Source organism: Mustelus asterias, chromosome 9 (assembly GCF_964213995.1).
Source record: "Mustelus asterias chromosome 9, sMusAst1.hap1.1, whole genome shotgun sequence".
In the NCBI taxonomy this organism is placed as follows: Eukaryota; Metazoa; Chordata; class Chondrichthyes; order Carcharhiniformes; family Triakidae; genus Mustelus; species Mustelus asterias.
In genome coordinates this window covers 76,264,504-76,278,119 of record NC_135809.1, presented here as the reverse complement: position 1 = coordinate 76,278,119, position 13,616 = coordinate 76,264,504, and positions in this window count along the sequence as shown.

The following is a 13,616-nucleotide window of genomic DNA, read 5'->3' as shown; positions in this document are numbered from 1 at the left end:
TGAAAATGTGGGGCCAACAAGATAGCCACCCCAATAGAATTAGGTGCGAGGTGGCTCATGTAGAACATCCCCCCCTCCCCCCCTTGCTACTCCAGGAGCCATGTAGCTTCATCTCCCAGACTGGTGTAGGTTTCTTGCTGAAAGTGCAACGCACACTTCCCGTCCTGGAGGACCAAAAGTTCTGGAAACTGTGTTATGCCTCTCTGCTGGCAATGGATACCTTCATGTAAAAAGCATATTAGTGTTCAGAGGGAGCGAGGTGCAAGAAACGCCCCTCCACTCCCTCAGGAGCCCGGAGAGGAAACCTTGTAAATGGTGCTGTTCATTCCAGTCTGAGTCCAGTGCCACATTTAAATTGGCATGCATGGACCAGACTAGCAGCACCAGATCTGACCAGCGGTCTAGGGCTAGCTGGACTCTATCTCGGCGACTGCGATGCTGAAGCAAAAAGTCCTGGAGTTCCCGGGGGCAATGAGGGGCAACTCGGTGGGAGACATGAGGAAGTCCACAGCGTGCGACAGGTGGCAACCAGCCAACTAGCCCTAACTCCACCTCAGTCATACCCCAGGATTGATGGAGGAGGGATCCTCTGTGGGCTTTTACTTGGTCCCGGGTCAGAGGGTGGCGGCAGCTCCGCTCCAGACCCTGGGACACTGGGAGTCTGGAGATATCTCCGGCCCCAAAATGGGGGTGTCCAATGCAAAGGACTGGGACGGAGAGGGAGGAGCCCTCCTCGCTACCACCACCCAATGGACGGAACGAGGCCTCCCACTTGCGGGACGGAGACAGCAGATCTTTAGTCTTTTTTCCTCTTTTTTTTCCCTCACTCTGGGGACAAGGCATGAAAATGGCTGAGGGCAGAAGGACACAAAAGTAGGGGGAGGCAAAGATGCCACTTCTTCATGGGGTGGGAGGGACATGTGGGAAAGGCCCATGGGGCTTTGGATCTGCAGCTTTTCTTTAAAGGCACCTGGGCATGGGAAGCCGCCACTCCGGATGTCCTTCAGGCCTTGCCCCCGCTCCCTGCTGCCCTGCCTCTTGGGTCTGGGCTCATGGCCACTGGGAGGAGTTGCCGCCGGTTCGGGGTAGCGTGTTCCCTGCCCCCCCTACCCCCCTGCCACCCCCCACTGTGTCCGGACCCGGGAACCCATGCAGGGATGCAGCTGGACCCAGCACATGGCGCTGAGGCACCAACGGGCCTGGATGGTGGATTTTGAGTGGACCCGAGGTGTTCTTTCTCCCCAAGCCGGCAGTCGAGGTGACTGTGGTCTGGAGATCAGGGATGATGTTTCCCCTTTTTTCTTTGCACCATGGCCACGCGGATGCTCCTCCCCCTCCATGGCGGCAGCTGAGGTGGAAGCTGTGGCCAGCGCTGTCTCCCTTTGTGAGGAGATAGTTGGGGGGAGAGGAGGTGTTGATGCCAGCCGAGGCCACATCGGTTGTGTCTGTAGTCTTGGAGGTGGGACAGTTCCTCTTTACGTGCCCCAACTCTTTGTAGGCATGGCAGCGCACACCATCTGCAGACTGAAAGATGTGGTGATTTACCCCTTCATGGGGAATGAGAAAACCCCATCCAGGCACTCCTCCCAGACCAGGCAGATGAACACTTGGTGCCAGAAGGAGTATATATCCCTGAGGGAGGCAATTTTCAGGCTGAGCAGGATAGGGGCCACCTTGGACCTCACTTCCCCTAGTTGATGGAGGTGTAGGGGGTGGCTCCACAGTAATGAAGAGCAAGACATTAGAAATTATTATCCTCTGGGCATTGGCCTCCAGAGGGCCCATCACTGAGAAGTCCCACCCACCATGAGCCCCTTTGAGGGTGAGGTGGACTGCCTGCTTGGCCTTCAAAAAGAAGACGGCTTTACTGTACATCTTTGAGGCTGTCACAATAGCCTAGGAGTCGGCAACCCCAGCCATTGCCTTTACACAGGCCTCTGTTGTCATGTTGAGGTGGGTGTAACACTTAAACAAACACAGCCAAAATGGTGATGGGGCTTTGGGAGCAGTGAGGGCTTGGGAAGCTGCTACTTCCACATAGGTGACCCTGGAGGGCCCCGCCACTGATGATGATGGTCTTGCCACCATGTTGGGTGGGGCTACACCCACCCCAAGTTTTCCGTTGTATGTGATTGTAGGGTGGGGAGAGCACATGGAGTTGTATTGCTCTCCCTCGACAGTGGGTTTGAGAGGTAGGGGAGAATAAATGGAATAGGGATTCTCTGCTCAGGTGGCAGGAGGTGCAGAGGGGGAGAAAGGGAGGGGAAGGTGGGTGGATAAGGATTGCTCTCCCCAAGTGGTGGTTGCAGAGGGGGAGCAGCAGGAGGCACAGGAAACAGGATGAGGGATGGGGCACTGAGGTGGGCGGGTGCCCCAGGTCAGGAGGGGAGGAGAGGTGGGAGTGACCAGTGTGATGTTTTTTTTTATTCATTCATGAGACATGGGCGTCACTGGCTGACTAGCGTTTATTGTCTATCTCTAGTTGCCAGAGGCCAGTTGAGAGTCAAGCACATTGCTGTGGCTCTGGAGTACTCCACAGTACTCCAGGTGTGGCCTCACCAGCACCGTATACAGCTGAAACATAACCTCGCTGTTTTTAAACTCCATCCCTCTAGCAAGGAAGGATAAAATTCCATTTGTCTTCTTAATTACCTGCTGCACCTGCAAACCCAACTTTTTGTGGTTCGTGCACAGCAATATGCTGCAATTTTTTACCATTTAAATAATAGTCCATTTTTCTGTTATTCTTACCAAAATGGATGACCTCACATTTACCAACATTGTACTCCATCTGCCAGACCCTTGCCCACTCACTTAAACTATCTATATCCCTTTGCAGATGTTCAGTGTCTTCTGCACGCTTTGCTCTACCACTCATCTTAGGAGACAGAGGGTAACAGTCGAAGGGTCTTTTTCCGGCTGGAGGTCTGTGACCAGTGGTGTTCCGCAGGGCTCTGTACTGGGACCTCTGCTGTTTGTGATATATATAAATGATTTGGAAGAAGGTGTAACTGGTGTTATCAGCAAGTTTGCGGATGACACGAAGATGGCTGGACTTGCGGATAGCGATGAACAGTGTCAGACAATACAGCAGGATATAGATAGGCTGGAAAATTGGGCGGAGAAATGGCAGATGGAATTTAATCCAGATAAATGCGAAGTGATGCACTTTGGAAGAACTAATGTAGGGGGGAGTTATACAATAAATGGCAGAGCCATCAAGAGTATAGAAACACAGAGGGACCTAGGTGTGCAAGTCCACATATCATTGAAGGTGGCAGCACAGGTGGAGAAGGTGGTGAAGAAGGCATATGGTATGCTTGCCTTTATAGGACGGGGTATAGAGTATAAAAGCTGGAGTCTGATGTTGCAGCTGTATAGAACGCTGGTTAGGCCACATTTGGAGTACTGCGTCCAGTTCTGATCGCCGCACTACCAGAAGGATGTGGAGGCTTTCGAGAGAGTGCAGAGAAGGTTTACCAGGATGTTGCCTGGTATGGAGGGTCTTAGCTATGAGGAGAGATTGGGTAAACTGGGCTTGTTCTCCCTGGAAAGACGGAGAATGAGGGGAGACCTAATAGAGGTGTACAAGATTATGAAGGGTATAGATAGGGTGAACAGTGGGAAGCTTTTTCCCAGGTCGGAGGTGACGATCACGAGGGGTCACAGGCTCAAGGTGAGAGGGGCGAGATATAACTCAGATATCAGAGGGACATTTTTTACACAGAGAGTGGTGGGGGCCTGGAATGCGCTGCCAAGTAGGGTGGTGGAGGCAGATACGCTGGCATCGTTTAAGAGTTACCTGGATAGTCACATGAGCAGTCTGGGAATGGAGAGATACAAACGAATGGTTTAGTTAGACCAGTGAGCGGCGCAGGCTTGGAGGGCCGAAGGGCCTGTTTCTTGTGCTGTACTGTTCTTTGTTCTTTGTTCTTTAGTGTTATCCGTGAACTTTGACACACTGCACTTGGTCCCCAACTCCAAATCAACTATGTGAATTGTAAACAATTACGGTCCCAATACTGATTCCTGAGACACACCATTAGTCACAGATCACCAAGCAGAAAAAACACCCATTTATCCGCACTCCTTGCTTTCTGTTAGTTAACCAATCCTCTATCCATGCTAATACATTACCCATAACACTGTGCACATTTATCTTATGCAGCAGTCTTTTGTGCGGCACCTTGTCGAACACCTTCTGGAAATCCAGATACACCACATCCACCGGTTGGTTCCTTGTTGTCCACCGCGCTCGGAATGTCCTCAAAGAATTCCACTAAATTAGTTAAACATGACCTGCCTTTCTCGTGCCATGTCTTCCCAATGGGACAATTTCTATCCGCGGGGGTGATTCTCCCAAAAAAGTTCAAAGTGCTGAATTTGTGGGAAAACTGGTGTAAATCACGATTGTTTTTTTCAGTGGGTGTTCACGTTTGAATCTCCCACACTCTATGCAATGCAGAGGTCACAATCGTGAATCTCATTAAAAGCTCAGGGGGTGGAGCCTATTCACGCCAGAGGCTGACAGCTCCAGGCCTCTGCTCATGCACAGTGGCCCCTATCTGTCATCCTCCTAATTGCTGGCCAGCCCATGACCCCGCAGTGCTGCCCCTCCAAATGCACCCCCCCCCCCCCACCCCCGCCCCACGTCCCAATTGCGGCTGCCACGAGCACTCCCTGACCAGCTCCGACCAACACCCCAGTCCCGGAGCACTCTGATCTCCAGCCACCCCACTGTCCCACCTCCGCAGACCACCCCCCGACTCCCCCACAGGAGGCAGACCCCCCAGGCTGACCACCCTTTGCATCGGGATGGGAGAATTGCCCCCCAGATGTCTCGCTATTTCTTCCTTGATGATAGATTCAAGCATTTTCCCCACTATAGAAGTTAAGCTACCTGGCCTATAGTTATCCGCCTTTCGTCTCCTTGCTTTTTTAAACAGTGGCATCACATTTGCTGTTTTCCAATCTTTGGAACTGCCCCAGAGTCCAGCGAATTTTGGTAAATTACCAAGAGTGCATCTGCTATTTCCCCCGCCATCTCTTTTAGTACTCTTGGATGCATTCCATCAGGACCAGGAGACTTGTCTACTTTTAGCCCCATTAGCTTACCTAACACCACTTCTTTAGTGATAACGATCATCTCTCGGTTCACACCTGCCATAGCCTTCTTGTCATCAATTTTTGGCATGTTATTTGTGTCTTCCACTGTGAAGACCGACACTTAGCGATGGCCCAGAGTCGCATGGCTCTGACAATTTTCTTAGTCTTGCTGTGTGTGTCGCAATCGTCTTCCCCGGTCCCTTACAACAGAGTTAAACTTAGAAATCATAGAAACCCTACAGTGCAGAAGGAGGCCATTCGGCCCATCAGGTCTGCACCGACCACAATCCCACCCAGGCCCTACCCCCACATATTTACCCGCTAATCCCACTAACCTACGCATCACAGGGCTCTAAGGGGCAATTTTTAACCTGGCCAATCAACCTAACCCGCACATCTTTGGACAGCATGGATTCATGAGGGGAAAGTCGTGCTTGACGAACATGTTGGATTTTTATGAAGATGTGACTAGGGCGGTTGATGGAGGAGAACCGGTGGATGCGGTGTTTTTGGATTTCCAAAAGGCGTTTGATAAGGTGCCCCATAAAAGGCTGCTGAAGAAGATTAGGGCACACGGAGTTGGGGGTAGTGTGTTAAAGTGGATTGAGGACTGGCTATCCGACAGGAAGCAAAGAGTCGGAATAAATGGGTGTTTTTCCGGTTGGAGGAAGGTAACTAGTGGCGTGCCGCAGGGATCGGTACTCGGGCCGCAACTGTTTACCATTTATATAGATGATCTGGAGGAGGGGACGGAGTGTAGGGTAACGAAGTTTGCAGACGACACAAAGATAAGTGGAAAAGTGAATCGTGTGGCGGACGGAGAAGATCTGCAGAGAGATTTGGACAGGCTGAGTGAGTGGGCGAGGATATGGCAAATGGAGTATAACGTTGATAAATGCGAGGTTATACACTTTGGAGGAAATAATAACAAATGGGATTACTATCTCAATGGAAACAAATTAAAACATGCTACCGTGCAAAGGGACCTGGGGGTCCTTGTGCATGAGACGCAAAAGCCCAGTCTGCAGGTACAACAGGTGATCAAGAAGGCAAATGGGATGTTGGCCTATATCGCGAGGGGGATAGAATATAAAAGCAGGGATGTCTTGATGCACCTGTACAGGGCATTGGTGAGGCCGCAGCTGGAATACTGTGTGCAGTATTGGTCCCCTTATATGAGGAAGGATATATTGGCATTGGAGGGAGTGCAGAGAAGGTTCACCAGGTTGATACCGGAGATGAGGGGTTTGGATTATGAGGAGAGGCTGAGGAGATTGGGTTTGTACTCGTTGGAGTTTAGAAGGATGAGGGGGGATCTTATGGAGACTTATAAGATAATGCGGGGGCTGGATAGGGTGGAGGCGGAGAGATTCTTTCCACTTAGTAAGGAAGTTAAAACTAGAGGACACAGCCTCAAAATAAAGGGGGGTTGGTTTAAGACAGAGTTGAGGAGGAACTTCTTCTCCCAGAGGGTGGTGAATCTCTGGAATTCTCTGCCCACTGAGGTGGTGGAGGCTACCTCGCTGAATATGTTTAAAGCGCGGATGGATGGATTCCTGATCGGTAAGGGAATTAAGGGTTATGGGGATCAGGCGGGTAAGTGGTACTGATCCACGTCAGATCAGCCATGATCTTATTGAATGGCGGGGCAGGCTCGAGGGGCTAGATGGCCTACTCCTGCTCCTATTTCTTATGTTCTTATGACTGTGGGAGGAAACCGGAGCACCCGGAGGAAACCCACGCAGACACGAGGAGAATGTGCAAACTCCACACAGACAGTGATCCGAGCAGGGAATCGAACCCGGGACCCTGGAGCTGTGAAGCAGCAGTGCTAACCACTGTGCTACCGTGCCGCCCCTTAAAACTTAAAACATTGCATGATGATAGATGTCCTGGGATTATAATGATCTTTTACCAATATTATTAACCGGTGAACCAGAGTTTCTGGGAATGTTAAATTTCTAATGAGATTATAATAAGCAGAACGACTTCTTGCTTCTCTCCTGTAATTTCATTCGAAGTGTAGGAATAGCGGAGTCTTTCAACATACTGAACCCAGTGTTCAATCTCTGGGTCAAAAGAATGAACTTTCCCAAAAAGTGTCATTACTTTTACTTACTGTAGCTGCAGAGATATTTTATTTTTTAAAAAGGAACTTTGAAATTCCAGGAGCTGGTGACTGTAGTCCCAATTTACCTCATTGCCAATGTAATAATTGCAAGTCTCAACAACTACTCGGCAGATGAAAGTAACAAAATTGTTTATTCAAACCAAAATTGATACAAGAGAGGATGGCAAAAACCATCTTATTCCTCAACATCCCAGGGTCAACTGTCGGGCTCAACCACTGATCTCCAACCACTGCTCCGTGAGTGGGCCTGCAGTCCACCTCCACAGAGCATGAGCTTGGACTCATGCTCAACCACCGTGTTGCATGCTCCTCTGCATTGCCACAGCTATCCTCCTTTCCTGTAGGTTCAGAAGAACACAATTCACTTGTACAATCGGTACAACCTTGACAACCATTTCCTTATCTAGTGCTACATTTCCTACAAATTTTTTAGGTGTTGCTAATACTCCAGCTGGTCACACATTTAGTTTCCAGCCAGGTTAAGTCCCATTTTTTTAATAATGGAAACACTTAGACCTTTGAATATTACTTTTACCTTCAGCATTTTCTGGTCCAAGGTGAAATTGTGGAAGTTAAAATGCTCCGATTGAAGTTTCATAGCTTGGATGCTAAATTGTGAAGAAGCTAAACTGTCCAAATTTAAGTTTCATGCCTTCTCTGTAACAGCTAGTGGAAAATGTTTATCAGCTAGCAGGCTTTCAAAGGAGTCAGGGTTTACTCTTTCAGCATGAAGAGGCTAATCTTCATCTGCGTAGGCCCCATAACCTTCTGCTTTTCGACCTTTACCAGAGGGTGAGCAAGACCAAATTTTCCTTAACAAATACCAAAGACAAGATATGGGGATATGCTATGCAAAAAAGGATTAACAGAAGTCAGTTTTTCACCGAATGAGAAAGGGCGAAAAGCCAGGATTTAATTGGTGAATATGTATGCAAATAAAGGATTAGAAAAATTGCTTGTTTCTGATTTGCTGTAATTGACTATAATTGCTAAGTTGTTTTTCTGTAACTTCAGAAACACTTGCAGGACAACTGTAAGGTGGTTCTCCTTTAAGGCCTCGTATTTGATCATGCATGGCGTTTAGCGCTGTTTGTACTCAAGTCGTCTAAGAGTGCCTAAGGTTGCTGGTACCCAGGATCTCTGACTAAATCTCCTGATCATGCCTAACTATCCCTTCTCTTCCCAAGCCCCTTTCTCCTCCTACCTTTTATCCTTATCAGGTTTATGGGGGTGATGGATAAAAGGTATGGATCTATGGATCAACTCATAATCGTCATCCATCTCCATTGCCTGTCTTGCAATTTTAAACATCTGGTTTTCAACATGAATTCAATTATAGAACAAAGCAAATCTTTAAATTCTTCCAAGAAGATTACTTCTCTAAGAACTTCATGAGTTGTCTCTACCTTTAATGCCTATATCCAACTGCCAGAGTATTTTCCTTTAATCTCTCGAATTCAGTATAGGTCTGCCCAGGCTGCTTCCTTACATTCTGAAATTATATGCCTTTTAATCTTATCATAATCCATGATACCTCTTCTGACAGCCATGCATATATCTGTACCTCTTAACCTACACTGTAAAAGCAATGTTCAAATTTCTTTTGTCCATTTCATTTGATAATCTACTTTTTGAAACAAAATAAAAAATGCCTCTACATTCTTTTCCTCAAACTTTGGGAAGACTTTTATGAATTTAAACATCCCGCACTGGACTCTGATTTGAAAGTAAGTTCTTCCCCATTGTCTGACAACACTTGCTTTAAATTCCAGCCTTCAAAGCTGGTAATCCCTTTCTTTATTCATCTGTGTTTCCTGCTTGGCTAACTGTTCCTTTGCAGGTCAAGGTTTCACATGTCAAATATCCATTCCTTTTCTTTTTCTTCTCATTCTTTATCCTTGTCTCACTCCTGCCTTCCTGCTTGCTCCAAAATGCGATCTTTGTTTGCCTTTTCTTCCTTTTTCTTTTTACTTTCACCTGTAATTCAAGTTTTTCTTTATTTGCAACTCAATCTTAGCCAATTTGAGTGACTCACCATTTTGACAACAATATCAATTTGTATCAATTCCAATTTCAAATTGGACTATTACCTCAACTATGTCTACTTTGCTCACCTCTACAGCTAATTCTAACTGCAATTTATTTGCCATTTTCTTTAACTGAGCTTTGGTTACTTGTTTTAAACCAGTTGGGATTACATCTTCCATCTTTATAAAAGCCTGAGCAACCTCCAAAGCCATTTTGGATTCCAATCAGTAAAATAAACCTCACCCCAATTCCGATGTCCTTTCACTCAGTACTTCCATGTACTCGTTTTGTTGGATTCACAGACTCCACCTATGTTCAAAATATCCAATCCCAAAAAAGATACCACCTTAGTGGTAGATCCTTGTCAAGCCCCACTCATAATCTCAACTGATGTTATTACTGGACAAGTCAAGTCCAGTAGTAACATCACCTTGATAGATCCTAACTTCTATTTTTTCCAGAGGTACGTGGAAGACAGCTACTGACCACAGCGACATGAGTCAGCTGAAGAATGTCTAACAAAATATTTTTAAAAAACAACAAAGATGAACTATAATACACTGTGATAACCCCCAGGATTTACATGGGGAATCCCTGATTGACCTCCCAGTAGGACTCAGAATAGAAGTTCCGGGGTGATTGGTAATTACCTTACTGGGTGAAACTTGTATCCCGTGCCCTTTATAAAGGAGTGGTCCTTTATTGTAACATCCCTGTTGGTAATTGTATGTGTTCACCATAGGCTTGTGGTTTTACTTTATGCAATAAAGCACCGTTCCTTTACAGCTCACTCCTGAGTTATTACACTGGTGATGAGATAAATGGAACATTTTGGTAACCCTGCTCAATGGATACTGGTAAGCCTATACCATGAAGATTTACAATGCTGCTTTTTGGGAAATTGGAGCCACATGACACAAGTGTTGAGGACTGGCCACAATGTGCTAAGAGAATGAACTAACTACTTCTTCCAGGCAAACAAAATAGAAGGAGATAACCGGCAAAAGGTCACCCTAATGATCGCATGTGGGGCTGCAACTTTCAGTGTTAAAAAAAGTCTGACAAATCCAGCAACATCAAATTCCAAACCTTGAATGAATTAGCGGGAATGGTGACATATCATTATGACTCTAAACTATTCATTATCTTGCAACTGTACAGGGTCAATATAACAAGTAGGTTTGCAGGGGAGCCAGTGACAGAATTATTGATACAGTTAAGAAAACTAGCAGAGCATTGTGAATATGGCCCAGGATTACCTGAACTGCTAAGAGATCGTTAGTATGTGGCATAAATAATTTAGCAACTCAAAGAAAGCTTTTAACAGAGCCAAAATTTGACCTAAAAAACCATATAACTTTTGTCTCATGGAAATGCCATGAGCTTTTGTCTCATGGAAATGCAGAGAAGGGAGCCCAAGAGCTCCAAAGCCGCATAGATAACTATTTCCTCAGACTCAGACAAGCTTCCTACCACAGGCTTAAGTCCCCAATTGAGTGCACTCATGACCCCCAGTCATGAGAAAATGAGCAGACGGGGAAACCAGGAAATCCTGGCACTGGACGAGAGGGAGTTCCACAGCCATGAGTGGATCCTTTATTGTAACATCCCAGTTGGGACTTGTATGTGTTCACCACAAGCTTGTGGTTTTACTTTACCGTAGAGCATTGTTCCTTACAGCTGACTCTTGAGTTATTACATCTTGCTCTTTCACCCCAATATTTACAAATGTATACATATTTGCAAGAATAATGCAAATTACAAAATCTATCTTATACTCTAATATATGTCAGTCAGTACAGAGTCCACGTAAATCAATAGGTGAAATGTGGTCAGATGCCCCATACTGAAACCAACTGATAGATGCCACCCAAACGGATTTCTCAGCAATTCTCCCAAACACTTGTCACATTGTAAGTCTGGTTTCACTGGAACTGTGTCTTTCATGTGAATGTTTCCAATCTCTGCTCTGAAAGAAGATGCTTATAATCTTCCCCCAAATGATGCTTCCTCCTGTGTCGTGTGCATTCAAACTACCTTTCCACACAATCTCTTAGACACTCAGTCAAGCCATCAGAACATCACTGCTTCAGAGGCTGTACCATGGTGTTACCAACCTATGGGTCACCTGGGATTTCGGGCTTTTCGCAGCCCACTTCACTTTCCACCTGCTTTCTGCAGACTATTCATCATGTCATTCCTGAACTGAATCTTGCTGCCAGGCTGAGCATCATGCCAGTCAATTAGAAGGAACAACTGCTACACACCATGTTGTGCTTTAATAATGATATAAGGAGCTTATCACTCATTATCATTCATATGAGCAGAAATACATGGATATAAAGGTTGAAAACATCAGAGCGACAGAGTTGTGTGTGCATTTGTGCTCTGCTGAAAACAAGAAAGGATTCCATGACACCTCCTTTCTGGTAATGTTTTACTGCACTCCCTAAAAGGCATATTGCGACACTATGTACAGGCACATTGTGCCTAAAGAATTTAAAAATTCAGAACTTCACATGTGCAGCCTGCTCCTGACTGTGCATGCACAGAAACTCTGCATCTGAAGGGACATTGAGTTCCTGACCTTTGCTGTTAAATCAAAAGCAAGTCTAATTAGCTGTACACATTTTGGGTGGGATTTTATGGCCTCGTTCATCCCGAAACCATAACATCCCACCCGAGGTTAACGGACCTCCCATGCTCGGCCCCTCGCCCGCTCCGATTCCCGTGATGAGCAAGCTGGTAAAATTCCAGCCTTAATCTTTCTGGAATGTGAAGTATAAGCCTCTTTATTTTTTCCTCTTGGCTTATTCACTATGACTTGGCCATCAGTGGGTGAGTATAGCCTTTGTAGGGCAGTTGTGATCAGAACAATGAGCTTGCTTAAGAATTCCTACTTTTTTGTTTGCTTCTCCCTTGTCATCAATTTGCTGTAGTGAAGATTGTTAGGTGTGAGAGTTTTAATCATTTTTATTCATTCATGGGACATGGACATTGCTGGCTGGCCAGCACTTATTGCCCATCCCTAGTTGCCCTTGAGAAGTTGGTGGTGGTGTGCTGCCATCTTGAAATGCTGTAGTTCACATGCTTTGGGTTGACCCACAATGCCGTTAGAGAGGGAATTCCAGGATTTTGACCCAGCAAACTCGAAGGGATGGCGATATATTTCCATGTCAGGATAGTCAGTGGCTTGAAGGGGAACTTGCAGGTGGTGGTGTTCCCATTCATCAGTTGCCCTTGTCCTCCTAAAGATATCCCGAAAAGATACCAGTGGACTGGAAACCTACTAATGTGACACCCTTATTCAAGAAAGGGGAGAGGTTAAAAGTGAAAAAGATCAGTCAGTTTGACCTCTGTGGTGGGAAAGGTGCTGGAGTCAATCATTAAGGAGGAGGTGAATGAGCATCTGGAAAAGCAAAGTTCAACTTACCAGCGTTAGCACGGTTATTGTGAAGGACAAATCTTGTTTGACGAACCTGCTAAAGTTCTTTGAGAATGTAACCAGCAAGGTAGACAACGGAAATCATGTAATGTGATCTATCTGGACTTCCAGAAGGCATTTAAAAAGGTGCTACACAAGAGACTGATCCAGAAGGTTAGGTTGCAAGGGGTTGGGGTTAGAGTCGTGGCTGACTGTTAGAAAGCAGAGGGTTGGGATAAATGGATCCTTTTCCAGTTGGCGATCTGTAACTTGTGGGGTCCCGCAGGGTTCTGTTCTCGGACCACAACTATTTACAATCTATATCAATGATCTACAAACAGGGACAGAGTGTAACTCAGCAAAATTTGCTGATGAAACGAGAATGGGTGGGAAAACAGGCTGTGATGAGGAGATAAAACTTTTACAAATGGATATTGACAGGCTGGGGGAATGGGCCAGAATCTGGCAGATGGAGTTTAATGTGGATAAATGCAAGGTTATTCATTTTGGTTGGAAAAATAAATGGGCAAACTACTATTTGAATGGAAAATAGATTCAAAAGACTTCTGTGCAGAGGGATCTGGGTATCCTCGTGCATGAGTCTCAGAAGTGGGTTTGCAGGTGCAAAATGTTATAAAGAAGGCAAACAGAATCTCGGCATTTATTGCAAAGGGTCTAGAGAAGTATTGTTACAATTGTGTAGGCATTGATGAGAGTACACTTGGAATAGTATGTTCCATTTTGATCACCTTCTTTGGGGAAGGATGTGGTGGCAATGGAGGTAGTTCAGAAGAGGTTCACTAGATTGATTCCAGTTTTGAAGTAGTTGTCATATGAGAAGCGGTTGAGTAGCTTGGGCTTGTATTCACAGGAGTACAAAAGAATGAGGGGGGTTTGATTGAGGTATAAAATGCTGAATGGGATTGA